The sequence below is a fragment of the Corvus brachyrhynchos genome, unplaced genomic scaffold (genome assembly GCF_000691975.1).
Source record: "Corvus brachyrhynchos isolate BGI_N302 unplaced genomic scaffold, ASM69197v1 scaffold101, whole genome shotgun sequence".
In the NCBI taxonomy this organism is placed as follows: Eukaryota; Metazoa; Chordata; class Aves; order Passeriformes; family Corvidae; genus Corvus; species Corvus brachyrhynchos.
In genome coordinates, this window is record NW_008237239.1 from 16,489,915 (window position 1) to 16,502,742 (window position 12,828).

Consider the following 12,828-nt stretch of genomic DNA (forward strand, 5'->3'; position numbering starts at 1 on the left):
CTGCTCATTATTCAACATACCTCTGATTTTGGTCTGCATTTTATTCTTCTTTGATTTTTCTGCTCTGCTCAGTTCCTACTTTGATTTCAAAACCTACAGCTTTTCTGAATCACATCCTAACAGATACATTTCATATAAGTGCTTTAGGCAGCATCACTTGGGTTTTTTCACTCTTTTTGCAGTGCTTATCACAACAGCTGCTTGACTGGGACTTGTATGGTGCTCATAAAGATTGCTCACTTTAGGAATAAGAGTTGGAATGAGGTGATCTTCAAGGTCCTTTCCATCTCAAGCCATCCTATGATTATATGATTCTATGAATATAGGTGTGGAAAGGACAGAGTTTCCCAGAGTCAGACTTGTTTGGGTAGTCAAGCTTGAATCTTGGCCCCGTGCTTTGTGCAGGGGAGATTACACTCTCTCCTCACCATCACAAAAGACACATAAGAGTAGGAAGAAACAAAAGGGATGCACAACTGCCACACCAAGACATTTCTGGCAGTAGAAATACTGGCAATTAGGATACTTCCAGTGGCATCCACTGCTAGGAAGCTGAGTATTAACTCTGGAACCTTCAGGATCAAGACCAGAAAAAGTCTGTGCATCTTTCACCACAAAATGCAGCACATGCAAACATAAAATGAAGAGAGTAGAAAATTTAGGTAATGAATGCAGAGAGGAAGAGGAAAGAACAACTTCAAACAGTTCTATTTTAAAAGAAACAAACAAACTATCTTTTACTTACGTCTTTTTTTTCTAACCCCCCCGCCTTGCTCCCTTATTCCATTATTAAAAATATTACAAGTGTTGAAAGGACAGCTGAAGCCTGTAGACTCTTCTGTAACATACTTTTTCAACTCTGTCTTTTTCCCATGGAGATAATAAAAAGCCCTGAAGTAAACAAAGCTCAAGGAGACCTCCGAAAACTTTCTGTGGCTCCTAACAAACTCATCAATTGGAGTATCTGTAATTATTTGGTCACCTTCTGGTTTTATATTTCATCCATAGATATTTTTGTCTTTCCCTTGATCTCCTGGGAATTTTTAAGGTGACTCCCCTTAGATTTTATGTTTACCATGTGAGAAGAATATTTAAAATATTATATCTTTGTAAGGAGGTGCAATATCTGTTGATCTACTTCTGCATCCCCCAGTGTCTCCTGCCTCCCGAGCGATCCCTATTCCCTCTGTATTTTTAAGAAATCAAGAGATTAATTTCCTTGCCAGAATTTCTCTGAATTTTGCATGATAAAACCATTGTGGATGTGGAGGAATAAGGCATTTCTGGAATGCTGGCCTATTTTTAACTCTGTATATTTCAGTGGTCAAAGTTACGCAAGCTTTTTCTAAAATAGTGCCACATGTCCTCATAGTGGAACACAAATACCTTATGGTTTTATCATCAAATGCGGAAACAGCCCTAAACACCACAGGGAGACAGCTCAATGGGTGGTCTGAAACTCCTGTCTTTCCTCCTTGGAGCAGAAAGGAAACTCAAGTATCTGATCCTTGCAGAAGAGACTAATTTGTGGCTAGATCAGATAATTACGGGACAGTTTACACCAATAAGGTCATTAAACCTTGCTGCTCTTAGGTTCACATGCTTAATTATCAGCCATGTGAAGTTTAAAGAAGTGGGTGGCCAATTAATCTCCTATGCATCTTTTCACAGTCAGTTTAATGATAAGCAATGGATATTGTAAAGCATTAGGATCTTTAAACTCATACTATAGGGTGCAATGGCAGCTTCACCTCTGCAATGGATAGATTTTCCTTCATTTAGAACTACATTAAATCACTCACTACAAAAACTCTGCCTGCAAAAGAACAGCAGAAGCTGTTTTTTCCTTGGAATGTGTGAAATCTGTTGCTTGGTAATTGCTATTTTTAATGCAGCCATGTAGCACAGTGCAGTGTTCACCCACACTTTATACACCTCTGCACATAAAGATGACAAATCCATTAATTCTTCAGCTTGGATTATTCAAATGCAAATCTTCTATAGAATGGATCCAGTCTAAAACACATATGAATATCTTCAAAATGTCAAACCTCTTATTTTAGAATCATACTTTGTGGGAGTTGCTAAGCCCTTGTTCCCTCAGACTCCTCCATTTAAACCTTTGGACCTAACGCAACTGTTTGGCAGGAGCTGGTGAAAGTGCAAGTCCACCAACAAGGAGTATAATGTAACTAAAAACTTTCCTAAAATCTGGTGAACCAGGTCTGCTTTCAGATCATAGTAACACCCATACACTTGACATTTAGGACACTTGTTGTGGATTTAGGACTAGCAAATCAAATGGAATGTGGTCTGGAGTGTATCCCGAAGTCAGATGGACAATGGCCATATTACAGAAATATTAAATGCTCTTCACTGTAGTTCACAGGTTTCTCTCTTTTAATCAAATCACTGAAGTAGTCAAATATGAAAAAATGCTGCAAAATCTCTGTATTTGTGAAAGCTGGGTGGAAAAAAGCTTTGGTTAAACAGTGAACTCCATGGTCTTTTCTTCTTGCTTTTTTGCTTTGAGTTCATGACATTCAAAGTTTGAAAATTATAGCATTAAACAAATCATACTCACTTTTGTACAGCAATGCTGTTGAAGATTTTGTACAATCAAAAAGCTGAAAAGACATAATCGGCTTTGCTTCTCCTTCCCTTGCTGGTGGTCTGACTAATACAACACCCTTGGTGACGGACTGCAAATGTTGTGGTGGAACATAGCAAAATTATTTTTAAAAAGTTCTAACTTACCTTTGCCTTTTTAAAATCTCAAAACCACTCCTATTCATGGAGCCTTCTGTAGACTTTCTATCCTTTCCTACCAAAGCCCACATTTTTGGTCTAAGTTACTTGACAGTGACCCTTTTCAAATGCTCAAATAAAACATGTAACTTTATTTGCAGTTCCTGAGGCAACCACTGTAAAAGGCAGCAACACAGAGAATTGCTGTAAGTTTACTGTTATGTCACTATGGTGTCCATATATAAAAGCTAACTACTGTTTTCTCTGGAGCACTAATAAATACATTTTAAGGCACCCAGTTGCTAAGGGCGCTGATTGCGTTCAAGAAAGAACTCGAAAACATGTTCTCCTGGTGACAGGGAAGGGGCCCCAGCAGCACTGAGTGTCCTAGCCTGGCATCCCACAGCTCTCCCTGAGACCACTGCTCCTGCACCAGTCTTAAAAAAGAGGGAAAGGGCTGGCTCCATTCCTTGGGACAGCACCTCAAACCAAGAGGCTAAAGGCAGGCTTTGTGGTGGGATACCAGAAAAGCCATGGATGCTCCTCCCTGTGCAGTGTCAGAGCTCCCAGTGGATTATGAACTCTGATGGCTCGCACTCTCCCTGTTCAGTGTGCAGCTGAGCAGTGGGACTCCAGACTTGCTGGGGCTATCATAGCAAAGCTCCCTGTTTGTCATGGGTATCCTCAAATGCGTGCACTCTCAGGCAAGTTGTCAGGATCAGGAAGAAATCTGACAGTGCTACTTAAAACTTTGATGCTGCAAGGACTCCTACCCTGCAAGCTCTTCTCTAAAAAACCAACAAAATCTTGGCTTTGATTTCAACACTTAGGCCATTTTTAGATGTGTAAATGGAGTAGCAAGAAGCTCTACTCAGGAAAGTAAAGAATCCCTACATGGCACCAGGTATGTCAGCATCTGACTCCAAAATACATCCCATTCTCCTTCATAGCGTTTGGTCTTCAGAGATGAGCTAAAGTGCAGAGCCAGAACCATCCCATCTCTGGCAATACTTTAGAATCCTGCACGTTGGCATGAGTTTGAAGAACATGCAGGTTCCTTTTGCCTTTATTACTTTTCTTTCACAGCAATCTTCCAGTGGAGCAGTTTGTATGAGAGACCTCCTCACTCACCGAGAAAGTAAGAAATGCCTCTGAATGATAAAGAAGAGCACAACGCAGAGCACCGTGGTCGTACAAAACCTTTCAACAACCTCGGCAGCCTTTCCAACAGCATTGCGCCAGCTGGTTTTAGTCTATTTGGAAAACACAAGGCGGTATTTACCCTTTCACATCATCCTAATTTTCTTTCAAAACCCAGCAGAAGGAAGAACATACAGACACCTCACTGCTGTCACCATGGTTATGCTTCTGACTCACCTGTCAGAAAGGACATAACTCTGCTGTGTTTGCTCAGCCGGCTCCCCAGCCTCAGAGGAGAGGCTGCTGGGCACTCTGTGGACTCTGCCAGCTGTGGGAAGGCCATGTGAAATTAGCACAGTTGTTTCCATCCGGGCTGATCCAAAATAAGGATCAACTCTTTTAGTTTTAATGAAGCTAAAACTTTTTCACCAAGAACTGAAGTATTCAGGGCACAAAAAAGTGAATATTTATCACCCATGAAGGCAGAACATTTTATTTTGTGAAGCCTTTTAGTGTTTTTTTAAAATGTCCAGATTCAGCAAGTATGGCAAAATAAGACCTTGTGTTATGCTAAATAACTATCCATAGCAAAATTATAGAGACATTTATGTTCTAATTACAATTCTTGTTATTGCTTTTTTTTTTTCTGCCAAGAATGGAGAGGTAAAGGAAATTCAGTTTTTGTTTTATGAGCCATTTGATAAGACTTTTCTCATGGACAGAAGAGTTTGCTAAGGGTTTGCTACAAGATTTCATCTGAGCTACCCCAAACTTGATGGCATTACCAGTGAGCAACCCAAGAGCAAGGGGCAGCACAAAGGAGCAAATCCAAGATGCAGAAAAGGGTATAAAGAATGAGATTATTCTATCTGGGAGAACTCAGAGCAGAATACACAAGTGGGAAACAAAAGACATAGGCAGGTGTGAGAGGACGAACACAACGTCCTGCAGATAAAGTCAGGTCTGAATGTTGTGATGTAATGTTAAGCCAATGAAAGGAGCTCATGTGAGAAGGGCAATGCTATTAAAAGAGCAAGATAAAATACAAAGTTGAAATATTTAAAGTGCAGTACTGGTAATTCAAAAATTTATCGGTTCACATTTTCCAAGATACAACCAGATTCTGTGTTGGGGAAAGAACTAAATGCTAAAATGAGAGAGAAAATGGCTCTTACAAAAGGCCCATTATGAGTATTTATCAGAGATGAGTGTAGTTACAAGAGGCAAAGAGTCCCCCAGACACCGGACAATAATAATTTTAATATGGTCTTTTTCAGGGTATAACTGTAACATCTCCAAGCACCTTATTGAATTTCTGTGAACTGGAAAGGGATTTCCAGTTATTTAAAAAAATTCTACCCCTGACATATTTTTCAATGACTTTATGGGCTTAAAATCTTGAGCTATAAATTTTTATCACCCAATCATGTCATAAATTCCCAGCAAAGTAAAACATTAACATTCAGTTATAACAAGTTAATCACTGCAAAACTGATGTAAGCGAACTTTTTCTAACAATTCCAGTGAAATTTTGGTAATTGCGGATACCCAAATGTGAAACCTCTTAAATTTAAGACCAAATTTCTTCTAGAGAAGCCAATATTAGGCACTCCTCAAAAGGGTCAATAAATATATGCTAAATCACCTGAACTGTAAAGCAATTTTCATATTTGCTCTGCACTGTAAAGTTGCTTATTCTTAAACCACCACTTTTAACATTTGAATTCTTCTTACACTTCTCATATACTTCTAAGAACTTCAGAATATTTTGCACATCAGAATCAAATTTCATGATGTTTCAAGGAGGCATTATCTCACTGAGGCATCAGCTGCCCATGTTCTTCTTTTCAGGAGCTATTTTTCTGTTGAGACGGTGTTGAGTTTTTGACCTACCGAAATGCTGGTGACATCTCAGTAAAACACCAGTTAGTTTCCATTGTATCTGTCCAGTCCTGAGAGTTTGTCAAGCTTTTCATATGTCTAATAACCCTCACCTCTTGCAGGAACTGAGGAGACTGACCAGAGAGACCAACATTTGCATTAAAATTGCAAGTGAAATTTTTAACATGTTCTCAAAGCTGCTAAGTGTTCGTTTTAAGTGAAAAACCACCATCGAAAATTATGGGCAATAATCAGTTCCTCTGAGAGTTGCTTGTTTAACTTCAGTTTACTTTTAATAGGTGTTCCCATAAGCAGGAGAGACTTTATTCCCTTTTTTGATTTATTGTTCCCAGATTTAATACTCTGGATTTCTTCAGACTAAATTGTGTTGTGCACTGACTGACCTGGTGCACAGCAAAGCTTTGCATTCTCTAGATCTGCAGCAATTGTTCCTCACTATTTGATCCCAACTTTTAATGGGTAGGTTGCTAGCAAACATTTATTTTTATTGTTACACTGTTGAAATAATTGATCGGACTGCTATCCTTGAAGAGTTCTGAGTACAAATTTGAGAAACATCAATATTCACCAAATTCAACACAGAAGACAAAGGAGAAAAGAACACCATGTTCAAATAACTTCTGGCAGAAAAGTCCAAGTTTCCTAAGGAAAATTACCATAGCTAGGATAAACACTGTGGCTGCATTAAAACCAGCACAAAATTGCACCTGCAGAAGGAGAGAACAAGGCAGCAAACCAGGTGATGTTACTTCATCTGGCATTCAGCTGCTGACAACACAGCTGCACTTTTTGTTCCTGAAGGGGCCTCACTATAAAGTTAGTCCAAACCAACATTCCACTTACACTGATACCCCCCAAACTCTTGTAATGACTCGGTGTCCATGTCCTAAGGCAGCAATGAGGAATGAGGGGAATGAGACCTTTCTCTAAAGAGGGCCTCAAATGAATACAGCAGCAGATAAAATGTTCTCTTACGAAGGTCTTGGCCTCCATAAAATACAGAGATGAACGACAGCTCCAGCACCACCTATTCATAGCAGATAAAGTTAGAAGGTAACTTCTAAGTGATCCTGGTACACTCTGCTTAAGCTGCTGGCTTTCTCAGTTGTGGGTGTTCCTGATTCTCTTGTTTATACACATAATATTTAGGAAAGCTGTGTCTTCCCAAGGGTCCCATTTCAGTAACAGGGGTCAATGGTGATTGAAGTCAATGGGATTTCAAAATACGCCTAAAGATAAACACATGCTTTGGTACATTGCTCAATCAGAGCCAGAATGAATAGCGCTGTTCAGCACTTCTAATCAATAAGCTCTCATGTTTTGGAGACATACAATATCTGATTGTGCTCTTTATCTGCTCTCTGCCTTAGGAGTCTGTAGAACTCCTTCTCTTTCTCCTTTTGTTTTTAGAAGTAGGTTTTTAGTTGAAAGCCTGATCTGCTGATCTGAGAAAATATTCTGAGATAGTTAATACCTAAAATTGAATACCCACTCTATTTTATTTACAGCTCACATTTGGCCTTTCAAAGCCCTCATTTCCAGAACTTCTCGCATTTTCTGCTCCATGAATTCTTAATGAGTTCCAGTTGAAAGTGCTACAGATCCACATTTGGATCATAAACCCCCCTGAAATTTACCATGTGGCTTCCCTGGAGCCCCTGCTCCACCCCGCTGCCCTGGCCTCCCCCTCTTCTGCTAAATGCTGGCAATCTCCCCAGCAGTCAGGCCGACCCACTATGTTTAAAAATCCTTTTAATCCTCTTTATAGTACCAGAAACATTTGTGATTGATCTGTGGAGGCTTTGTACAGTGCAAAACACCTGTGGCTCGGAGCGAACGCCCCGCGTGAGCCTGACGCACTCTAGCACAGACGAGCAGCAGTGCACAGCACCATGGCCACAGTGAGGCCTGGCCTCCACCTTCACAGCCCCACCTTCATCCCTAACTCTGCTTTCTGGAAAGGCCTACAAGCTGAATAACTCACTGTGTTTGTGTCAGTAAAACTTGTTCACCACACTGACTGGAAGCCAAAGTCATGGATGCCCGTCCTACACTGCTTGGTGCAGCACACAGCTATCCTTATTTCTGCTCTGTGCCTGGAGATGTGGGAGCTCAGCTAACCTGAAATAGAGGGTTAGATCCAGGCTTCCATCTGCACTTGTAAAAATATCCTCTCTAGCAACCTGAAGCACCTGTGACTTTAGGCATTACTCTAAAAATAGATGTTTGCAAGAACACAGATGGAATGAATTTGGTGAGAAGTAAAGTTTCCAGAAACTTTTGAAGCCTTTTAAGAAACGTCACTACAAGAGATGTCATCTATTCCTTTGTGTTTCTCTGTTGTCTTCTAGATGTTCGCTTTCAGCATTTTATCTCTACTTGCATCTTTTCCTTTAGAAGGACTCTGGTCTACCAAAATGTGAATTTATTAAAGCGTTAGCTCAGAAACTGCTCTAAGAGGGAGATAAGGAGAGAGAGCCAAGACATGGTGAAAAGTAACCTGTGTTGAAAGATGTAAACCCAAAATTACATGAGGAAACCCACTCTGGTATGCTGGAGCCAATAAAGGTAATTTAGTGCAGAGGACAGGCAAGGAAGCCACATCAGCATTTGTGAGGACTAACAACTCACACTGGAGGGAAGCTGGAGAGCAGGTGCTGCACATCGCTCACTCTGGATTTTGGAATTTGTGCTGACTGTTTTAATGAGCACAGCTCACAGGGTCCTCTGACACACGCTTCTACAATCAGGGGTTTTATGTTTTTTAATTTATTTTACTTCCTGGGAATAGTATGGAGTCCACTGAATCATGAGCATATGTAAAATGTTTTGAGATTCTCTGAGGACATGGACACAGAAGCGCAAAACGCATTCATGGTGAAGGCTACAAGCACTCTGTTGGATCCTGAGGCAGCAGAAACTGGTGGGACTCCAGTCATGTAAAGCAAGGGTAAAAATCGGGTTGCTTTGTTTTATGTACTGCTGACAAGCATGACACTGGTTATCCAGGGGAGAGCAAATGTACATCACATAGGAAGGCAATAAAGAGTTTCGGCTGGTTGTCAGTGTTCCCTCCACATTCCCTCCTCAGCTTGTGGGAGTCAAACGTTCCCAAACTGATAACAGCTCAACCCGAAAATTAATTTTCATTACAAACTGAGTCTGCTTAAAAGATGGTCTTTTTAGCAAGAAATAGCTATTAAATGCCAACTGTATTTGACCTCTTGAATTCCCAGTTCACCAACACATGATTAATAATAAATAATAATTTAATTCATAAAGCACTCTTAAACTGTCACTAAAATGTTTTAATGAATCTTCACTGGCTTGAAACTACTTTTTAACAGAAAATATTGTGCAGCTTGAAATAAAATGGAAAAGTAATAAAGTATCAGCCTACATTTTGCTTGTATTTACCCTGGTGAAAATATAGATTTGCATTTCTAATCCACTTATGTAAACCTACAGTCCTTTTTCTCCCCTGATTTTTTTTCTTGGAAAAAAAAAAAAACTTTGCAGTTTTGCCAGTTTAGCCAAGCAAATTCCCACCAAACCCAACTGAAGGATGACAAAAAATAGGGTTAGGTCTACATTTTTCCAGGAACCCAAGAAAGTTTTATGTCTCCTATGACTTGCAGCAGTAAATGGCTTCCAGGAAATAGGGTGATCTGCTCAGTGCAGGGCCTCTGTGCTGTGCTGCCAAAGGGTGTGACAGGCTCTGGAGCGACCATGGCTTCCACTGGAAAATGATTTTTAGGATTATGCCTTTGGGGATTTTCAGAGAATATCCAGCAAAGTGTGCATCCAAACTTTCCCATTTCCAAACTGCAAGGTGGCCCTGAGCTCATCTTTAAGGAGATCAACTGTTGATCGTTCAATTTCTCTCCAGGTTCATCAGCTGCCAGAAGTGCTCCAGATCACACAGGTTTTGATCCAGAGGTGTTGCCCTTTTGGTTGTGATTGGAGGTCTGCAGTCATGCCCTTTACACACTCAGGATTTAGATGTCTCTGCATAAACAGACACACAGGGTAAGACCCAGAAACTGATTCAGAAACTCCTATGAAGTTTCCAAAACAGAGCACTAAGGTTTTGTTTGGAAACTGCTTAAGATAAAGGTTCCTCTTTTGAGGAGCTACACCTCTGCATTTCTTTCTGACAAATGTAATTGCTGATGAAACCCTGTTTTGTAATGCAAAAAAAAAAAAAATAAAATAGAACATTTTCAGCCGTCTATAACTGCAAACATAGGCAGCGATATGAGCCAGGCAGAGCGGAGCACTGCCTCCAGTTGAGCCAGGAGGAGGTGATTCAGTGACTTTAGCTACACCATTGAGACAAGACCCATAACACGCAGTCCTCCTGCTTGTGAGAGCTACAGCCAGTGCTGTGAACACATCTCCATGCTGAGAAATGACTGACACGCTGTTTAGGGAGACCTCAAAATCCCCTGCTTCTGAGCTATCTCAAGGAATGTATACACATGCTTATATAAATAAAGGGGTGCTTTTAAAAGTTTACCTTTGTGCCAAGATTTTACCAATTTTTTTTCTGCAGTTGCCATGGAGTCTCTGCTGAATTGTACACCATGGTGTTCGGGTCACTGGAGCTACTGCCCCACACAGGTCCGTCATCTCAAAGAGCTATTGTATTCACTTGACATCTGTGAATGGCAGAGAGAAATGAGATGAAGATAGATTTATTTCACTCTGATTTGATTTCTCATATTTTGTTGCTGAAGTAGTACCTGAACGGCACAGCTCTGACTGGGAGGAAACGCGATATCGAAGAATAGAAATGCAGAAAGTGAAAAGCAAACCAGTGCTTCTTTATGCTGAATTCTGGTTCAGTTTAGGAAGCATCTTGGAATATTGCAATGCAAATCATTAGCAGTACATCTCTCCTAATAATCCTAATTATGAAGCAAAATCTAAAGCCCACCCAAATCAGAAGAAAATTTGGATCAGAGTCCAAATTTCAGAACACAGATCCTTCCAGTGATGCAGTAATATTCAGTAGAAACACATTCTGCGGGATGAATAAGAATGTCTCAAACACCTGGCTGATACTCAAGATCATTAATTATGAACCTGGGAAAACTCTAGTTTGCCAATATTAAAACCAGAAAATATTACTTACCTCTGTGTATCCCACATCATGCCATTGCATGCCAAAAAATTAAGGAGACCAGGGAAGAGAATTGAAATGGATGTTTCTGCATCCTTCCTCCTTGTTCCAAAGGCTCTGAAAATCTCATTACTCAACCAAATTTGTCCCTAACTGAAAATACTAGCCTTCCCTCCATATTTAAAGTTTATACTTGTTTCTTTGATATAGTTGCTCTGAGGGTCTGCCAAGTTCCTAAGTTCTTTGACCTTAGATGTCTTTTTCTCCATCTGTTATTTTGAATGTGTTTATTTTACATGTGAAACCAAATTCTTAATTGATCTAAGGAAAGTCAATCTTTCAGATTAAACAAGTGCTCAGCTGTGCATATGGGAATAGAGGCAGATATGAATCAAAACATGAGCATCAACCATCAAATGCAGGCCAGGTATCAGCATATCTGATGTATAGTGAATCCATGCTATGCTCCTAACTAAGACCATGAGAAACAATAAAACCACACAGTACAAACACAGAAACTTAAATCATGCTCCTTGAAAAGTTTGCCAAGGTCCATGAATCTTTTGAACCAACCTGGGCCTATTTTGAAACTAACACAAAACATGATTTTGTATTGAAACCAGGTGGGACTCAGAAATTTTTGTTATTTTGGGTTCATTTGGACTTGAAACTTGAAGCCGAATACAAAGGGTGGAACACAAAAGTCATCCAGCTGAAGAAAATCTTTCTGATATGACCAATGAAAAATCACAGATTTTTCCTTTTTTTTTTTTTCAAGTGAAGCAATCAGGCATGTAAGCCATTAGACTGTGAATCCCATGGCATGATTGCACACATGTTTTTGGAGAGTACTCTGAGGGAAGGCACAGTAGGGAAACATAAGTAGCTGACAAATGTCTTACCCAGGAAGAGACTCCATCTCTATCACTCAAGGACATTTGCCTTCCTGTTATCTGCTGGACATTATCATGGCAGACAAGAGTCTGAAATTCCAAAATTCTGTACTGCCATCATCCAAGAGAATTATAAGCTGTCATTCGTGATAGAGAAACAGAAGGAATAAGGTTGTTCTGAGATGCTGAGCACTCCGACTGTCCAAGAAGTAGGAGTCATCAGTGTCCATAAATCTGTAACAATATGATTGTACCAAATTATAGAAGGTACATTAGAAAGAAAATGGCTTTGTGCAAAGGCATTTGTGCCTTTGTAGAGGCTTCTAAACTTTAGTCCAGAAATCTTGACTCTGCTAGAAACGAGCTTGGTTTGGTTTCACTTTCTCAGTCTACAGAATGGCTTTCATGATGTAAAGCAGATACTGTAAGGCATTTTGAGACCCTTACCAAAGAGCACAGTATAAAAGATAACATGTAAGATAGTAAAACCCCAAAATATGCAATTCACAGCTGCTGATGTAAAGGCTCACTCTTTTGAATATGAGAAGGAAGAGGAACTCAGAGGAAAATAGGGGGTTTTGTCCTTAATAGTCATATGAGAACACTGGGTTTTTTTGTTTGATTTTTTTTTTTAAATAAATGAACAATCCACAAACCAAATAGCATCTTCTGAAGAAGCTTTACTTCTGAAGGTAAATTAGTAGATGAACAAGGAGGTGACTGAACAAGATTGGGAATGTAAAACTATTTTCACCAGAAATTATGTTTTTTCACCAGCTCCTACATTAAACACGGAGAACTTTAAATATGTCTTTGAACAGTAACTGTTGCACATTTTACAGCAACAGAGAAGGCAAGGCCAGAATAAAGCCCACTAAATTTTCTTCACCGTGAAACCCCTAAAGTGAAAGCTCTGGGGAACAGTTCAGTTCATTGCCATGAAAGCAAACACATGAGAGAAAACTCCTTGGATCCTTTTCCTACCACACACAGCTAAAGACACATGAATGTGGGAAAGAG